At 42.1% G+C, this 18,293-nt stretch overlaps 1 long non-coding RNA gene across 1 annotated transcript; it reads left to right on the top strand.

Moving 5' to 3' along the window:
- Positions 1-2,829: 2,829 nt before the first annotated feature.
- Positions 2,830-11,795, top strand: LOC117998128. The gene is made up of 3 exons (XR_004675947.1): positions 2,830-2,908; positions 4,265-5,921; positions 10,900-11,795. It is a non-coding gene; the product is annotated as an uncharacterized LOC117998128 (long non-coding RNA).
- The last annotated feature ends 6,498 nt before the right edge of the window (positions 11,796-18,293 follow it).

The raw sequence follows: 18,293 nt of genomic DNA, 5'->3' as shown, positions 1-18,293 counted from the left end.
CAAATTTACATTTCCAGAGTCTGGTAATTACTTGCCCAGAAACTCCAATGATTTTTCCATTCATAAATCCACTTATCAGAATCTTTACTTATTTATTTTCCTGAGTTAGACTTGAACATGGACTTCCCTTTCCTGGTTTCTGTGACACAAACAAACAAGTTCAACACACTGCTTTCTGCTGTCACTGCTGCACCTCTAGAAACAGGGATAGAATGGGTTTTTATAATTGGGTTGATGTGGACTTTAGTGGTAGTGGTGGCAGCTGATTGTCTGGCCCATGACCTATCACACCTATCTCTGGTTTTCCTTTTCCTAAAATATGACCTCTGTTCAAATTCATGTATCTTTTCTGATCCTGCAGTTGCACCTCATTGGCTATATTATGCAGACCCAGGAACCTCAGCCGTTACTTTTCCATTCCCTTCTTTTCTCAGACTCTGGAGTCCCTAGCCTCCCTTCCTTGGTCTTCTGGATCCTACATTCCTCTCTTAAACACCTATTGGTGTGATATTTGGAGATCCTTTAAATCCCTGCCAAACATTCAAATGTTTGCTAATACATCAGCAAAGTTCTGGACCTGGACTATTCTTGGTGTGAACTTTTAAATTACTAATTCAATCTCTTCAGTTGTTTCAGATTCATTCACATTTTTGTTCTTGAATCATTTTGGTATTTTAGGTGTTTTATGAATTTATCCATGTCATCTAAATTATCTAATTTAGTGGTGTACAATTGTTCGTATAATTCCTTTAAAACTGTTTAATTTCTGTAAGGTCTGTAGTAATGTCCCATCTTTCATTTCAGATTTTAGCAATTTGAGTCTTCTCTCTTTATTTCTTGGTCAGTTTACCTAATGTTTGTCAGTTTTGTTGATCTTTTCAAAGAACCTGCTTTTGGCTTCATTGATTTTCTCTTTTGTTTTTCTATTCTCTGTTTAATTTCTTTCTGTTCTAATCCTTCCTCTACTTGCTTTAGATCAGTTTTCTCTTCTTTTTTCAAGTGTCTTAAGGTGGAATATTCCATTATTGACTCAAAATATCTTTTCTTTGGTCATATATGAGTACATTGGCCCCCAAGCACTGCTTTAGTTGCCTCCCATGAGTTTTAGTAAGTTGGGTCTTAATTTTCAGTTATTTCAGTATACTTTCTAATTTCCTTTTTGATTTTTTCTTTGACAGATAGTAATTTGGGGGTTTGTTAATTTCCAACATAGTTGTGAGTTTCCCTTACTACTTTCTGTTTTTATTTATGAAATCCACTCAATTGTGATTGGAGAAAGCATATGCTTTGTATTATTTCTATCATTTTATATATATTCTGGTTCATTTTATGGCTTAGTTTTTCTTGAAGAATGTTTTATGGGCAGTTGAGAAGAATGCTTATTCTGCTTTTGATAACTGGATTGCTCTGGACATGTTTGTTAGATCTAGTTGGTTTATGCTGTTGTTTGAATCTTTATTTTTTAGTTATAATTTTGCCTAGGTGTTCTATTCACTATTAAAATGAGGTACTGAAGTTTCCAACCATTGTCATTGAATTGTCTTTTTCTCCCTTTATTTCTGTCAGTTTTTCTTACATGTATTTTGGAATTCTGTCATTAGGTGCATATGTTTATATAATTGCTATATCTTGGATTGACAGTTTTTCATTATAAAATGTCCATCTTTATCTCTTAATAACTTTTTTTTGCTTTAAAGACTATTTTGTCTAATATTAGTATGATGACTTTAGTATGGCATTTTTTTGTGGATTTTTGTTGGAATTATATTTATTTTCCTACCCTTCTATTTTTAATCCATTTTTATCTTTGAATCTGAAGTATGACCCCTGTGTACAGCATAGACATAGATCTTGTTCTTTATCAAGTCTGACGATCTCTACTTTAGGATTGGATTGTTTAATCCATTCACATTTAATGTTACTGATATACTTGGATTTTTACTTGCAATTTTACTTTTTTCTATGTTTCTCATATCTTTTTCTCATTCCTCTATCCCTCCTTACTGCTTTCTTTTGCAAAATAGTTAATATTTTCATATGTAGCATTTATATTTCTTTTTTTTTTTTAAGATTTTATTTATTTATTTGAGAGAGAGAGAATGAGAGACAGAGAGCACGAGAGGGAAGAGGGCAGAGGGAGAAGCAGACCCCCTGCTGAGCAGGGAGCCCGATGCGGGACTCGATCCCGGGACTCCAGGATCATGACCTGAGCCGAAGGCAGTCGCTTAACCAACTGAGCCACCCAGCGCCCCATTTATATTTCTTTAATGATTTTTTCACTATGTATGTTTTAGCTATTTCCTTAGTTTTTTAACTTTATTTTATTTTATTATGTTATGTTAGTCACCATACCATACATCATTAGTTTTTGATATAGTGTTCCATGATTCATTGTTTTCATATAACACCCAGTGCTCCATGCAATACGTGCCCTCCTTAATACCCATCACCAGGCTAACCCATCCCCCCCACCAATTCCCCTTTAAAACTCTCAGTTTGTTTCTCAGAGTCCATAGTGATTGATCTTTGGCTTACTCTATACATCTTAAATTATCAGGATCATATTTAGATTCATACCAACTTAGCTGTAGTTATATATAAAAACATTATTCCTATATACCTCTATATCCACCTCACCCTTTTTTGAGGTACAATTGTAATACGAATTACATCTGTAAATACTACAAACTAAACAAGATTTTGTTATAATTCTTACATTATATAATGTATGTCTATTAAAGAAGTTGGTAAAAGAAGAGCAATGATGTACTTGTAGCTTTTGTGTATTAAACTTATTTATTACTTATGGTTCTCTTCATTTATTCTTATAGACTCGATTTACCATCTGGAGGCATTTTCTTATCACAATACATCTTCTCTCCCACTCAGCTCCAGTGTACTACTATAGGTAAATATATTTTCACACATTACAGGCCCGACAATACATTATATACATACTGTTTTATTCAATGCTTTTGAATCAGTTAAAAGAAGAAAGTTGAAAAAATGTTCATTTATATTCTCTTTTATAGTTACCTAATTACCATTCCTGGTGCCTGTCCCCACTTTGGTGGGGGCATATATTCAAATTACTCTCTGCGGTCATTCACTTTCATCTTGAATAACTTCTCTTAATATTTCTTATAAGGCAGGTCTGCTAGCAACAAATTTCCTCAGCTTTGTTTATCTGGGCATGTCTTTCTTTGATCATTTTTGAAAAATAGTTTTGATGGACATAGGATTCTTGGTTGATAGTTTTTTCCTTTGAGCAATTTGAATGTTATTTCAATTCCTTCTGACCTCTATTGTTTCTGCTTAGCAGTTCACTGTTAATCTTTTTCGTTTTTTCTTAAGTGATAAAAAGTTTCCTTTTTAAGTAAAGAGGGTTTCATTCTTCTCTCTATCTTCCTCCTCCTAAGATTTATTTCTACCTTGCCATTATCTTTCAGCATTTTTACTGTGATGTGTCTGTGCATTTCTTTGTGTTTATCCTAACTGTAGTTCATTGAGTTCTTAGCCAGTTAATGTGTCTTCATTGGCTGTATATCCTTGGCACTAATTCCTCAGACTTTAAATGGTTGTTTTGTTTTGTTTTGTTTTATAACTTTGGATAAAGAGCTGGTCAGTGGAGTTCTTCACACTATTGTGCTGGAAATCCCTTCAGGAATCATATAATTTTCAAACCTGGATGCTCAGTGACTTGTGAACTTTGCAATTGCCACAGAGAAATGACCCATAGGTTACCAAACAAAATTAAGCTCAATCACTTGTCAGTATTACATGAATGAGTCATATTATTATTTATGTGCTTTGGAAGTTTTACAGATGATATCATGACCTGGGTTACTATAATTAAAATTTTTTTTTAATTCTATAATAGTCATCCACATGTTCATTAAGTGGGTAAAATTATAGCAAATGCTGAAAAATACACCTGACAATAACTTGAAGAGCTGTTTATATTATAAAAGTTCATAAAGCAATTGGGGGAAAAAAAACCCACCATGATACACTATACAATTTAGTAGGTGATACAGAGAAAATAAAAAGCAACACTAAATAATTTTTTGCTCCAGTATTTGTAAATATATATCTTCTGGGACTATATCTTCCCTAAATGTCATATAGTACTAAATGTGAGTTTTTAGAGACATTAATTTAAAATTTACAAGGGCCATAGAGGACATAATAAATGTCAGTTACAGCCTTGGGGCCCCTTGAACCAGCAGGAACTGTGGCTTTTAACACTAACCACCATATTAAGTTCTATTTTAGATTTTGCTGCCAACCACTGCTGTGAAAAGTCAAGCAAGAGGGGACACAGTATCAGGCTTGGAAGTCTCTATACACTGTCAAGCGTGACACTGTCAAGCTGATCCATGGGTACCCTTGACTACATCACTCAGCCCAGTTATAGAGGTGGAGGATAGCTCCTGTCACACAGACAGACTCAGCCCAAATCTCCTCCTTGCCTCTCCATGATTAAGCCTTGGGAGTTTTTCCAAAGCTAAGGGAGCTCCCTCACCCCATTCATGAGGATTTCAAGGAGTTAATGGCCAGCCACCAAGCCACTAAGTCTCAGCTTCTTAAGCTGACATACATATGACCTAGCTTTTTACAGAGTGCCCAACAGGATGCATGTCAGCTTGTTCACAGTGGTCACCAGCTCAGCAACACACCCTTTACTGGCTTTTCCTCCTCTCCTGTTTTATTTTCTGCACTTGCTCATTGTTGCTTTTTGCAATCACTTCTGAAGTAAACTGTGAACACAAGCTCATATCTCAGTCTTATGGGTGGGGGGGATACAAAACAAAGACAGCAAGAACCCCAAGCAAGACAACAACTCCTACTCAAGTCAAGTCAAGACAAATACGGGAACTCTAGCCAAAGCACTGACCCCCTGTCCTCAGCAGAGTGGTCCCCAAACCACCAATGGCAACACAATCACCCAGCAGGATCAATATCATCACCAGGAGGGTCAGTAGCACTTCTGGTGTGTTTCTCAGAAGATCTGATTGTTTTGCTGAAAACTACCACTTAGGGTTGGGAACATCTGCGTGACAGAACCCGAGTCACATATGGGATATAAACTGCAAGGAAGTCTGGCTTCCTGTTGCTGCTGTAAAAAATTCCCAGGGTCAGAATGACCTAAGGCAACAGAAGTGTATTCTTTCACACTTCTGGAGGACAGAAGTCCAAGATCAGTGTCATGGCACTGACATCAAAGTGTGGACAGGACCTGTTTCTTGCCTCCAGAATGCAGCGGCTGTGGGCCCTCCTTGACTAGTGGCCGCATCACTCCCTCCCTGCCTTCTGGTAACAGGGCCGCGTTCCCGGTGCTCTAATGGAGCCCCAGCAAGTAAGAGGGCAGAGAAGCCACTTCATGCGGAAGATGATGGAAGCCCCAGTGGCGAGCCACCCTCATCCCCACAGGGTCTGAGCTCCGACACAGGAGACCGCACATCTTCTAGAGGGCTTGCCCCCATGCAGTTTGCCAGCACTGGGAAAGGCAGCTCCACACATGGAAACACTGAGCAACCTGTTCAAGTTGAGAAAGAGGTTCCACGAAGGTTTCCCAGCCCGCGGAGCTCTGGACGCTCCGGAGTATCCTCTCCACCCGCCCATGGCCCGTCCGTCCGCCGTGCGCCAGGACGCCAGGTTAGCGGCGCTTCTGCGACACCTGCGCATATCGGGGTCCCTCCGCACGCCCCCTCCTCTCCAGGACCCTGACCCACGCATTGGAGACCTCATCTCTCTCAGTACACTCCTGCCATTTCACTGCTGAGCATCTCCATGCGCCCTCGCTGTGGTATGGAAAGCTGGGGCAGTATGAGACCATCTGATTTGATGGCGCTGTGCCTCATTTCTCTCCATGACTGGACGGAGCAGAACTTCTCTCGCTCACCTTCCTTCCCATGCAGGTCAGTGTGGCGAGCATAATGTTCCGCGGTGACTCAGACACAGGCCGGGGAAGGGGGGCGGGGAGGAGGTACGCCTCCATCTTGCAGCAGCTCCATCTGGAGCCTGTTCCAGAGGGGACACCGGCTCTCCCATGCAGGGCTTGGAAGTGCTGCGTTGACCTAAACCAGTGCTCTGGCCCTTCCTGACTTAAGAGAGGGTACAACATGTGGGGATGGGATGGAATGTTGAGCACCTCTGTTTCAGCATATCAGCCCAGAATAGGAGAGGTCTGTATTCCCAAAGCAAGCAGTCACTCCATTTTCCAGCCCCTGACACAGGTGGCAAAGGAAGACCCGGGTGAGAAAATGTATAAATATTTTGTGTTTTTACAGTGGCAGCAAAAGCACCTGAGACATAAATACACACATTACCAGAAAAGTGCCCTCTCCAAACTTGTAAAAAGGTCAATTCCAACCTCTGCTTTATCACCATTTCCTCCTTATCCCATTGGTAACCTCTCTATTCTGCCATCACATGATCTTGAGCTCTTTCTCCACCAGCCAGCCCTAGAGTCAGATAAAAAGCAAGAGGAGAAGGAGCTGATCTGTGACTGAAGCAGAGAGGAGAGAGTATAAGAGCCAAAAGAGAGGAGGAGACGGTAATGGAGCAAGGGGAAGCCTTTGGGGAGTTTCTAGTTATAGCCTGGAATGTCTGGGATCTCGATACTTCATTTCAGCCACATGCGCAAGGACAAGACAGGGAGGGAAGAAGGGTTTAGGTTTCATTGAGAAAGTTGGGGTGATGGTGATGGAAGGAAGAGTTCTGGAAAGAAGAGACTGTTAAAGGTGAAGCCAGCACCTTGTGTTGGATGTTTGGATTGGTGCTAGTGGCCCCTGCACCCCCAGACACCTGCACACCCCCACCTGGGTCACGGAGGAAGGAATAGTTGTAGCACAGAGTACACCAGAGACTACTAAGGCACGCATGCATGCACTTATGAGATGCTTCTAGACCAGCACGTTCCCTTCTAGCAGGCAGGTGTATGTGGTAACTACAGCATATACAAGAAGCAACGTGGTGAACACCTTCCAAAGGCAAGATGAGTGAGTAAGGGTAACTTGTGGTTTTCAGACTTCTTAAAAATTCAACCCATCACAAAAAATACATTTTATATTCCAACCCAGTAAATCCCATATACCCTCACACAATTGAAACAGCAATTTCACAAAACGAAACTTATCCTTACTAATTGTGATATGCTCTGATGCTTTCTTTTCTGTCCTATCCCAGTTAAAAAATAAGTTCATCAAGGGGCGCCTGGGTGGCTCAGTCGTTAAGCGTCTGCCTTCGGCTCAGGTCATGATCCCAGGGTCCTGGGATCGAGCCCCGCATCGGGATCCCTGCTCGGCCAGGAGCCTGCTTCTCCCTCTCCCACTCCCCCTGCTTGTGTTCCCTCTCTAGCTGTCTCTCTCTCTCTCTCTCTCTCTCTCTCTGTCAAATAAATAAAATAAAATCTTTAAAAAAAATAAATAAAAAGTAAATAAATAAGTTCATCAAGCTCCTCAGAACTGATTATGCCTGCAATTTCAAAAAAATGAGCTAGATGAGACACTGCCTCCTCTACCCCTGCTTCCCGTGGCCGTGGATAGAGGATTCAATGAGCCAGGACTTATTCCCCCCGGAATGTGTTGGGACTTGCAATGTGACCATTTCCTGTGAGATGGATCCCTGTGTGAGTAACTCATGTTTGTTTTCAAAAGAGATCCCTTGAATCCTGTGGCAGTTTAACCGTGTTGGCCTGGGAGTGACTCTTCCACTATAGACAAACTAGAACCGTTTGTGAATTTGATGCTGAGAGCAATCTTATTTCTGAAGTCCAGGGAGGCAGCTCTCTGTTGTCCTTCATTTATTAGCTACTGATGGTATATTAATATCTACTCGTAAGGTTATTTTCTCTCAGCATTTATTAGGTATTTATTTTTTTAAGATTTTATTTATTTATTTGAGAGAGAGAGAGCAGAGAGCACAAGGGGGGAGGGAGGAGGGAAGGAGAAGCAGAGGGAATGGGAGAAGCAGACCCTCTGCTGAGCAGGGAGCCTGATGCGGGACTCAATCCCAGGACCCTGAGATCATGACCTGAGCTGAAGGCAGAAGGCAGACACTTAACCGACTGAGCCACCCAGGTGCCCCATTATTAGGTATTTATAAGTCACTTCTTATATAATACTTGCTCACTGACCATTGTCTTCACAATAGAGGAAAAGTCCCCAGGGGAAAGAAAAGCTGCTCTTTGTCTTTCACGGAGTCTGCAGGCTCTTTTGATTATTAATTATGTAATGCTGAGCAGCACACTTAGCTCTTGGAATCTCATGTTCCCCATTTCTAAATTGGAAATAAGAATATATACTATAGAAAGTTGTAAAGATAGAAGCTGTGTTCATACACACCTCAGTTCAATCATTGTCACTCAATTCCTGACCACTGCGACAAAGCAAGTATTGTTATAAAATGAGTCAATGAGTTTTTTGGTTTCCCGGTGCATATAAAAGTTAGTGTGCAATAGCATTGTCTAAAAAAAAGCAATCTATGTACCTTAATTGTAAAATATTTTATTACTAAAAAAATGCTAACCACCATCTGAGCTTTCATCAAGTCATAATCTTTTCACTGGTGGAGGGTCTGCCTCAGTGTTGGTGGCTACTGACTCAGGGTGGTGGTTGCTGAAGGCTGGGGAGGCCATGGCAGTTTCTTAAAATAAAACAACAATAGGGACACCTGGGTGGCAATTGTTAGGCGTCTGCCTTCGGCTCGGGTCATGGTCCCAGGGTCCTGGGATCGAGTCCCACATCGGGCTCCCTGCCCGCGGGAAGCCTGCTTCTCCCTCTCCCTCTGCCTGCAGCTCACCTTGCTTGTGCTTGCTCGCTCTCTCTCTTCTCTCTCTGACAAATAAATAAAGTCTTAAAAAAAAATGGAGTTTGCTGCATCAATTGACTCTTCCTTTCATGAATAATTGCTCTGTAGCATGTGATGCTATTTGACAGCATTTTACCCACAGAACTTCTTTTAAAATTGGTGTCAGTCCTCTCAAGCCCCCTCTGCTTTATCAACTAGGTTTATCTAATATTCTAATCCTTTGTTGTCATTTCAACAATCTTCACGGCATCACCACCAGGAGTAGATTCTATCTCAAGAAACCACTTTCTTTGTTCATCCCTAAGAAGCAACTCCTCATCTGTTGAAGTTTTATCATGAGATCGCAACAATTTAGTCCCATCTTTAGGCCTCACTTCTGACTCCTTTCCTGCTGTTTCTACCACCTCTGCAGTGACTTCCTCCCCTGAAGTCTTGAAGCCAGAGCACTAAAGTCTTTCCACTAACACTTTCTCCATGTCAGCAGTAAGGCTGTTTCACTTTCTGATCATCCATGTGTTCCCTGGAATAGCACTTTTAATGTCCTTCAAGAACTTTTCCTTTGCATTCACAACTTGGCTGTTTGTCACAAGAGGCCTAGCTTTCAGCCTGACTCAGCTTTTGACTCACTTTCCCCACTGAGCTTAATCATTTCTAGCTGTGATTTAAAGTGAGAGGCATGTGACTCTTACTTGAACACCTAGAGGCCATTGTAGGGGTATTAACTGGCTAATATCAATACTGTGTGTCTCAGAGAATAGGGAGGCCCAAGGAGGTGGAGAGAGATGGGGAGACAGTCAGAGATGGGTAGGTGGAGCCCTCAGAACACACACATTTATCAATTAAATTCACCATCTTACTGGGCACGTTTCATGGGGCCAAAAAACAATGACAATAGTAACATCAAAGATCACATGATCACAGATCACCATAGGAAATATAATAATAATGGAAAAGTTTGAGATATTATGAGAATTACCAAAATGTGACATAGAGACACAGAGTGAGCAAATGCAATTGGAAAAATGGGGCCAGTAGGCTTGCTTGATGCGGGGTTGCCATAGACCTTCCAACTATAAAAAATGTAGTATCTGCAGAGTGCAACAAACTGAAGCACAGTAACACAAGCATGTCTGTGAGTGTCCTTTCCTTTGTTATGCTGTTCACCTACTGGTGAGAGAGGTGGTGGATGTTTTCATTACACATGGCAGTGAGGCCCCTCTCCCGACATGGACATGGACACAGAGTAGCTGGCTGTTGTACTCCTCATCTACTGTACTCGACACACTTAAGCACATTCACCATCATTCCCAACATTCGTGGAAGAGCAGTCCAGACTGTTTCGACTTGGGCACTCCACATAGCCCTTGGACTACTGTGGGCTGACTGTCACCCATCTGCTCCATGGAGCCTGCTCTGGCAAAGATGTATCACTGCCACCATGTGCTGGACACAGTCTCCTCTTGGCAGCTCTCATCCACTTTGGCATGCCTGCTGCACCTGACACTGTCCGTGGGAACACTCCTTTCCTAGCTCTCCCAGTCTGCCCCACCTTTCCATCATTGTTGCTGATGCTCCTTCCTCTGCTTGCTCCTGGATGAGACCTCTCATCTGTGAGATCCTGGGTGGGAAGAGAGGTGCTCCTGTGTCTGTGATGAACACCAGAGAGGAGCAGGGAAGTGAGGACAGCAAGGGGCATGTGTCGTGTCCCTTCCCAGTCCTGCCCTGAAGAGTATCTTTGGCCCCAGAGGAGAGAGGGGTTAGGGCAGAATCTGAGAGTCGGAGCAGGAGCACTGCTGCACCAGGGCCTGGTGACCAAGGCTAACACATGGGGGAGACGTCCTGCTACAATGCCAGAGCACAGGGCCAGCATCTGCTGTGTTGTGCAGAGCTGGTGACCTACACCAAGTATCCCCATCTCCAGAGAGCAGTAGGGAAGCAGCTTGCATGGAGGGCATTTCCACAGGGAGGCAGGAATGGCGGGGCTTTTCCTTGAGCATATGGGAGGCTCTGTGAGGTCTCCCAGCTCTGAGCTTTGGGCAGAGACTAGCCAATTGTTCACCAAATATGTTTGCTCTTATTTCTCAGATTACAGTCAAATATTTCCCAGCAGCTTCCCTGAGGTGTGGTGTGTCCAGTTACAGTGAAGGGAAGAAGTGAAGGCATGGTTGCCAACCCCTGTGGTTCTTAACACTGCTTTGTCATCTTCTAGCTTGGTTCAAGTGAGTATGGGAATAATGTGTTGAGACTGGATGTGGGGCAGTCATTCAGCATGTGGGATGGGACAGGAGAAGAGCTCTGGGCAGCATGGACAGGGAAGAACATTCTGGTTCTTCTGTAGGCTTGACACTGGACAACTGTTGGTTTTCACTCTCTGAGACACTTTTGACAAGCAGAAAATATGCCTGTTTCTTTCCTTATGCTGGCCCCAGTGAGAACAGATGTCACAAGATGATGCCAAAGCAGTAGTTGAGTATTTTTGCACATTTCACATGGAAAGTCATGGATGGGAGGGAGGAATGACAAAGTTGAAGTCATACACTCATCAAGCATATATAAGGGATTTTTCTTGGCTTGTCCTGGTAGACCAGTTTATGCCAGTGAGGGAAGAGGGTTCTGCTCAGTCCACACTGTGGTATGCTGTCGATGAGAGTTTCCTAACTTGGCTGCACAAGGAGGAGGCTGGGTCCAGGAGATACATGGCATCAAAGAGCACCTCTTGAGAGCAAGGGTGGGAGGGAACCCAAACTTTTAATATTAACTCTGGATCCTTGAAACTGGACCTTAATCCTGTCCTTAGTTTTCAACTCTGATTCTGGCTGTGATTTGGGCATATGTATGAACCCCATGTCACGGCACTAATAAAGACAAGCTACAGTGATGCTGGTGGCATCCAGGACAATATATAGAAAGTATAAGTTCTTGAGGGGGTGGAGCAAGATGGCGGAGGAGTAGGAAACCTGGATTTCGTCTCCTCTCAGGAATTCAGCTGGATAGGGATCAAACCATTCTGAACACCTACAAACTCAACAGGAGATCGAAGAAAAGAATAGCAACAACTCTCTCATCAGAAAAGCAACCACTTTCTGGAAGGTAGGACGTGTGGAGAAGTGAATCCAAGGCGGTATTTGGGAGGATAGACGGCGGGGGAGGGGCCTCCGTCGGCCACTTCTGGCAAGTGATAGAGCCGTGGAGCACAAAATCGGAACTTTTAAAAGTCTGTTCTGGGGGCGCCTGGGTGGCTCAGTCGGTTAAGCAGCTGCCTTCGGCTCAGGTCATGATCCCAGGGTCCCCGGGATCGAGCCCCACATGGGGCTCCCTGCTCGGTGGGGAGCCTGCCTCTCCCTCTCCCTCTGCCTGCCTCTCTGCCTACCTGTTCTATCTCTCTGTCAAATAAATAAATAAAATATTTAAAAAATATAAAAAAAAAAAATAAGTCTGCTCCGCTGAGGGACGTCACTCTGGTGGCTAAGCGGGGGGTGGAACCCTCTGGGACAGTGTGGTCTCAGGACCCTCGGGGTCACAGAAAGACCAGGGGTGCCTGAGTGCGGCAGAGCTCCCAGGTAACGGAGCAGGGAAGCCACTGCAGAGGCGGAGCCCAGGCGCGGGCTCTCAGCTCGGGGTGGCCATAAACTGTGGATCCGCGGCACAGTCGGGCCCCTGCTGCTCCAGCAGGGACCCAACAAGCGGCAGATCCAGGGAGACTCACCTTCCTCCCCCGGGAGGAGCTGCACGGGAGCACACCGCAGGGATCTGCTGGGTTTGGAGACTCCACCCGGGGTCGGGTGCCAGAGATAGAAACGCGCGGTCACAGGCCAGCTGAGGACGGAGTGTGGCCAGAGACCAGGGAGATGGGAGTGACTGACGGCTTTTCTCTGGGGGTTCACTGAGGAGCGGGGCCCCGAGTTCTCGGCTCCTCCGGGGCAGAGATTGGGAGGCCGCCATTTTCACTCTCCGCCTCCAAAGCTGTACGGAAAGCTCGCAGGGAACAAAAGCCCCAGAGAGCAAACCCGAGCAGATTACTTAGCCGGGAGGGGGCAAGGGAGGAGCAATTCCGCCTCCGGCAAAGACCTCTGGAAACCACGGCAACGGGCCCCTTCCCCAGAAGATCAGCAAGAACAGCCAGCCAAGACCAAGTTTACCGATCAATGAGAACAGCAGAACTCCAGCCCTAGGGGAATAATGCACATAGAATTCATGGCTTTTCCCCATGATTCTTTAGTCTTTCAAAGTTAATTTTTTTAACTGTTTTTTTTTTTTAATTTCTCTTTTTCCCTTTTTCAACCAACATCTTATCAATCCCTTTTTTAAAAAAACATTTTTATTTTGCATTTTTAGAGTCATATTCAATCCCTTCATAGTAGTTACCCTTATTTTTGGCATATATATATGTTTTCCTCTCTTTAAAATTTTGAGATAGTTTCTTCTAACAGATTAAAATATACCCTAAATCTCTAGTATATGGTGTTTTCTATTCCGCTGCCTGATCACATTCTCTCCCTTTTTTTTCTTTTTTCTTTTTTTAAATCCTCTTCTTTCTTTTTTCAAACAACTTCTTATCAATTCCTTTTATAAATTTTTTTATAATTTCCATCTTTACATTGATATTCCATCCCTTCATCATATCAACCCTTATTTTTGTACATATATAAGTTGTTCTTTCTTTAAAATTTTGGGAGGCACTTTCTTCTAAAAGACCAAAATACACCCCAAATCTAGTGTGTGGCACTGATCTATATACCAGCCTGATCATATTTGATCACATTCTGGTTTTTTTCTTGTTGTTGTTTTGTTTTGTTTGTTTTTGTTTGTTTTTATCTTTTTCTTTTTCTTTTTCTTTTTTCTCTCTTTTCCTTTCTTTTTCCACTGCTTCAGGTCTTTTCTGATTTGTTTAGAGTATATTTTCTGGGGACATTGTTACTCTGCTAGCATTTTGTTCTCTCATTAATCTATTCTCCTCTGCACAAAATGACAAGACAGAAAAAATCACCTCAACAAAAAGAACAAGAGGTAGTACCAACTGCCAGGGACCTACTCAATACGGACATTAGTACAATGTCAGATCTAGAGTTCAGAATCATGACTTTAAAGATACTAGCTGGGCTTGAAAAAAATATGGAAGTTATTAGAGAAACCCTTTCTGGAGAAGTAAAAGAACTAAAATCTAACCAAGTAGAAATCAAAAAGGCTATTAATGAGGTGCAATCAAAAATGGGGGTGCTAACTGTTAGGATAAATGAAGCAGAAGAGAGAAGCAGTAATATAGAAGACCAAATGATGGAAAATAAAGAAGCTGAGAAAAAGAGAGATAAACAACTACTGGATCACGAGGGCAGAATTCGAGAGATAAGCGATACCATAAGACAAAACAACATTAGAATAATTGGGATCCCAGAAGAAGAAGAAAGAGAGAGAGGGGCAGAAGGTATAATGGAGCAAATTATAGCAGAAAACTTCCCTAATTTGGGGAAGGAAACAGGCATGAAAATCCAGGAAGCACAGAGAACCCCTCTCAAAATCAATAAAAACAGGTCAACACCCCGACATCTAATAGTAAAACTTACGAGTCTCAGAGACAAAGAGAAAATCCTGAAAGCAGCTCAGGAGAAGAGATATGTAACCTACAAGGGTAGAAACATTAGATTGGCAACAGACCTATCCACAGAGACCTGGCAGGCCAGAAAGGACTGGCAGGATATATTCAGAGCACTAAATGAGAAAAATATGCAGCCAAGAATACTATATCCAGCTAGGCTGCCATTGAAAATTGAAGGAGAGATAAAAAGCTTCCAGGACAGGGCACCTGGGTGGCTCAGTTGGTTAAGCGACTGCCTTCGGCTCAGGTCATGATCCCAGGGTCCTGGGATCGAGTCCGCATCAGGCTCCCTGCTCTGCAGGGAGCCTGCTTCTCCCTCTCCCACTCCCCCTGCTTGTGTTCCCTCTCTCGCTGTGTCTCTCTCTGTCAAATAAATAAATAAAATCTTAAAAAAAAAAAAAAAGCTTCCAGGACAAACAAAAACTAAAGGAATTTGCAAACACAAAACCAGCCCTACAGGAAATCTTGAAAGGGGTCCTCGAAGCAAAGAGAGACCCTAAAAGCAACATAGATCAGAAAGGAACACAGACAATATACGGTAACAGTCACCTTACAGGCAATACAATGGCACTAAATTCCTATCTTTCAATAGTTACCCTGAATGTAAATGGGCTAAATGCCCCAATCAAAAGACACAGGCTATCAGACTGGATTCAAAAACAAGACCCATCGATACGCTGTCTGCAAGAGACTCATTTTTAGACCCAAAGACACCCCCAGATTGAAAGTCAGGGGGTGGAAAACCATTTACCATGCTAATGGACACCAAAAGAAAGCTGGGGTGGCAATCCTTATATCAGACAAATTAGATTTTAAACCAAAGACTGTAATAAGAGATGAGGAAGGACATTATAACCTACTTAAAGGGTCTATCCAACAAGAAAATCTAACAATTGTAAATATCTATGCCCCTAACATGGGAGCAGCCAATTATAAGGCAATTAATAACAAAAGCAAAGAAACACATCGACAACAATACAATAATAGTGGGGGACTTTAACACCCCCCTCACTGAAATGGACAGATCATCTAAGCAAAAGATCAACAAGGAAATAAAGACTTTAAATGACACACTGGACCAAATGGACTTCACAGACATATTCAGAACATTCCATCCCAAAGCAACAGAATACACATTCTTCTCTAGTGCCCATGGAACATTCTCCAGAATAGATCACATCCTAGGTCATAAATCAGGTCTCAACCAGTACCAAAAGATTGGGATCATTCCCTGCCTATTTTCAGACCACAATGCTTTGAAACTAGAACTCAATCACAAGAGGAAAGTTGGAAAGAACTCAAATACATGGAGGCTAAAGAGCATCCTACTGAAGAATGAATGGGTCAACCAGGAAATTAAAGAAGAATTTAAAAAATTCATGGAAACCAATGAAAATGAAAACACAACTATTCAAAATCTTTGGGATCCAGCAAAGGCAGTCCTAAGAGGAAAGTATATAGCAATACAAGCCTTTCTCAAGAAACAAGAAAGGTGTCAAGTATACAACCTAACCCTACACCTAAAGGAGCTGGAGAAAGAACAGCAAATAAAGCCTAAACCCAGCAGGAGAAGAGAAATAATAAAGATCAGAGCAGAAATCAATGAAATAAAAACCAAAAGAACAGTAGAACAGATCAACGAAACTAGGAGCTGGTTCTTGAAAGAATTAACAAGATTGATAAACCCCTGGCCACACTTAGCAAAAAGAAAAGAGAAAGGACCCAAATCAACAAAATCATGAATGAAAGAGGAGAGATCACAACCAACACCAAAGAAATACAAACAATTATAAGAACATATTATCAGCAACTCTATGCCAGCAAATTAGATAACCTGGAAGAAATGGATGCATTCCTAGAGATGTATCAACTACCAAAACTGAACCAGGATGAAATAGAAAACCTGAACAGACCTATAACCACTAAGGAAATTGAAGCAGTCATCAAAAATCTCCCAACAAACAAAAGCCCAGGCCCAGATGGCTTCCCAGGGGAATTCTACCAAACATTTAAAGGATTAATACCTATTCTTCTGAAACTGTTCCAAAGAATAGAAATGGAAGGAAAACTTCCAAACTCATTTTATGAGGCCAGCATTACCTTGATCCCAAAACCAGACAAAGACCCCATCAAAAAGGAGAATTACAGACCAATATCCCTGATGAACATGGATGCAAAAATTCTCACCAAAATACTAGCCAATAGGATCCAACAGTACATTAAAAAGATTATTCACCATGACCAAGTGGGATTTATCCCTGGGATTCAAGGGTGGTTCAACAGCCACAAATCAATCAACGTGATATAATACATTAACAAAAGAAAGAACAAGAATCATATGATCCTCTCAATAGATGCAGGAAAAGCTTTTGACAAAGTACAGCATCCTTTCTTGATCAAAACTTTTCAGAGTATAGGGATAGAGGGTACATACCTCAATATCATAAAAGCCATCTATGAAAAACCTACAGCGAATATCATTCTCAATGGGGAAAAATTGAGAGCTTTCCCCCTAAGGTCAGGAATGCAGCAGGGATGTCCACTATCACCACTGCTATTCAACATAGTATTAGAAGTCCTAGCCACAGCCATCAGACAACAAAAAGAAATCAAAGGCATCCAAATTGGCAAAGAAGAAGTCAAACTCTCACTCTTTGCAGATGATATGATACTTTATGTGGAAAACCCCAAAGACTCCACCCCAAAACTGCTAGAACTCATACAGGAATTCAGTAAAGTGGCAGGATATAAAATCAGTGCACAGAAGTCAGTGGCATTCCTATACACCAACAACAAGACAGAAGAAAGAGAAATTAAGGAGTCAATCCCATTTACAATTGCACCCAAAACCATAAGATACCTAGGAATAAATCTAACCAAAGAGGCAAAGGATCTGTACTCAGAAAACTATAAAATACTCATGAAAGAAATGGAGGAAGACACAAAGAAATGGAAAACCGTTCCATGCTCATGTATTAGAAGAACAAATATTGTGAAGATGTCAATGCTACCTAGAGCAATCGACACATTCAATGCAATCCCCATCAAAATACCATCCACTTTTTTCAAAGAAATGGAACAAATAATCCTAAAATTTGTATGGAACCAGAAAAGACCCCGAATAGCCAGAGGAATGTTAAAAAAGAAAAGCAAAGCCGGCGGCATCACAATTCCAGACTTCCAGCTCTATTACAAAACTGTCATCATCAAGACAGTATGGTACTGGCACAAAAGCAGACACATAGATCAATGGAACAGAATGGAGAGCCCAGAAATGGACCCTCAACTCTATGGTCAACTCATCTTTGACAAAGCAGGAAAGAATGTCCAATGGAACAAAGACAGTCTCTTCAACAAATGGTGTTGGGAAAATTGGATAGCCACATGCAGAAGAATGAAACTGGACCATTTCCTTACACCACACACAAAAATAGACTCCAAATGGTTGAAAGACCTCAATGTGAGACAGGAGTCCATCAAAATCCTAAAGGAGAACACAGGCAGCAACCTCTTTGACCTCAGCCGAAGCAACTTCTTCCTAGAAACATCACCAAAGGCAAGAGAAGCAAGGGCAAAAATGAACTATTGGGACTTCATCAAGATAAAAAGCTTCTGCAAAGCAAAGGAAACAGTCAACAAAACCAAAAGACAACCAGCAGAATGGGAGAAGATATTTGCAAATGACATATCAGATAAAGGGCTAGTATCCAAAATCTATAAAGAACTCATCAAACTCAACACCCAAAGAACAAAGAATCCAATCAAGAAATGGGCAGAAGACATGAACAGACATTTTTCCAAAGAAGACATCCAAATGGCCAACAGACACATGAAAAAGTGCTCAACATCACTGGGCATCAGGGAAATCCAAATCAAAACCTCAATG

This window comes from Mirounga leonina, unplaced genomic scaffold (genome assembly GCF_011800145.1).
Source record: "Mirounga leonina isolate KUSES-001 unplaced genomic scaffold, KU_Mleo_1.0 Mir_114, whole genome shotgun sequence".
NCBI lineage: Eukaryota > Metazoa > Chordata > Mammalia > Carnivora > Phocidae > Mirounga > Mirounga leonina.
The sequence above is the reverse complement of the archived record's forward strand: the minus strand, read 5'-3'. Positions and strand labels throughout refer to the sequence as shown.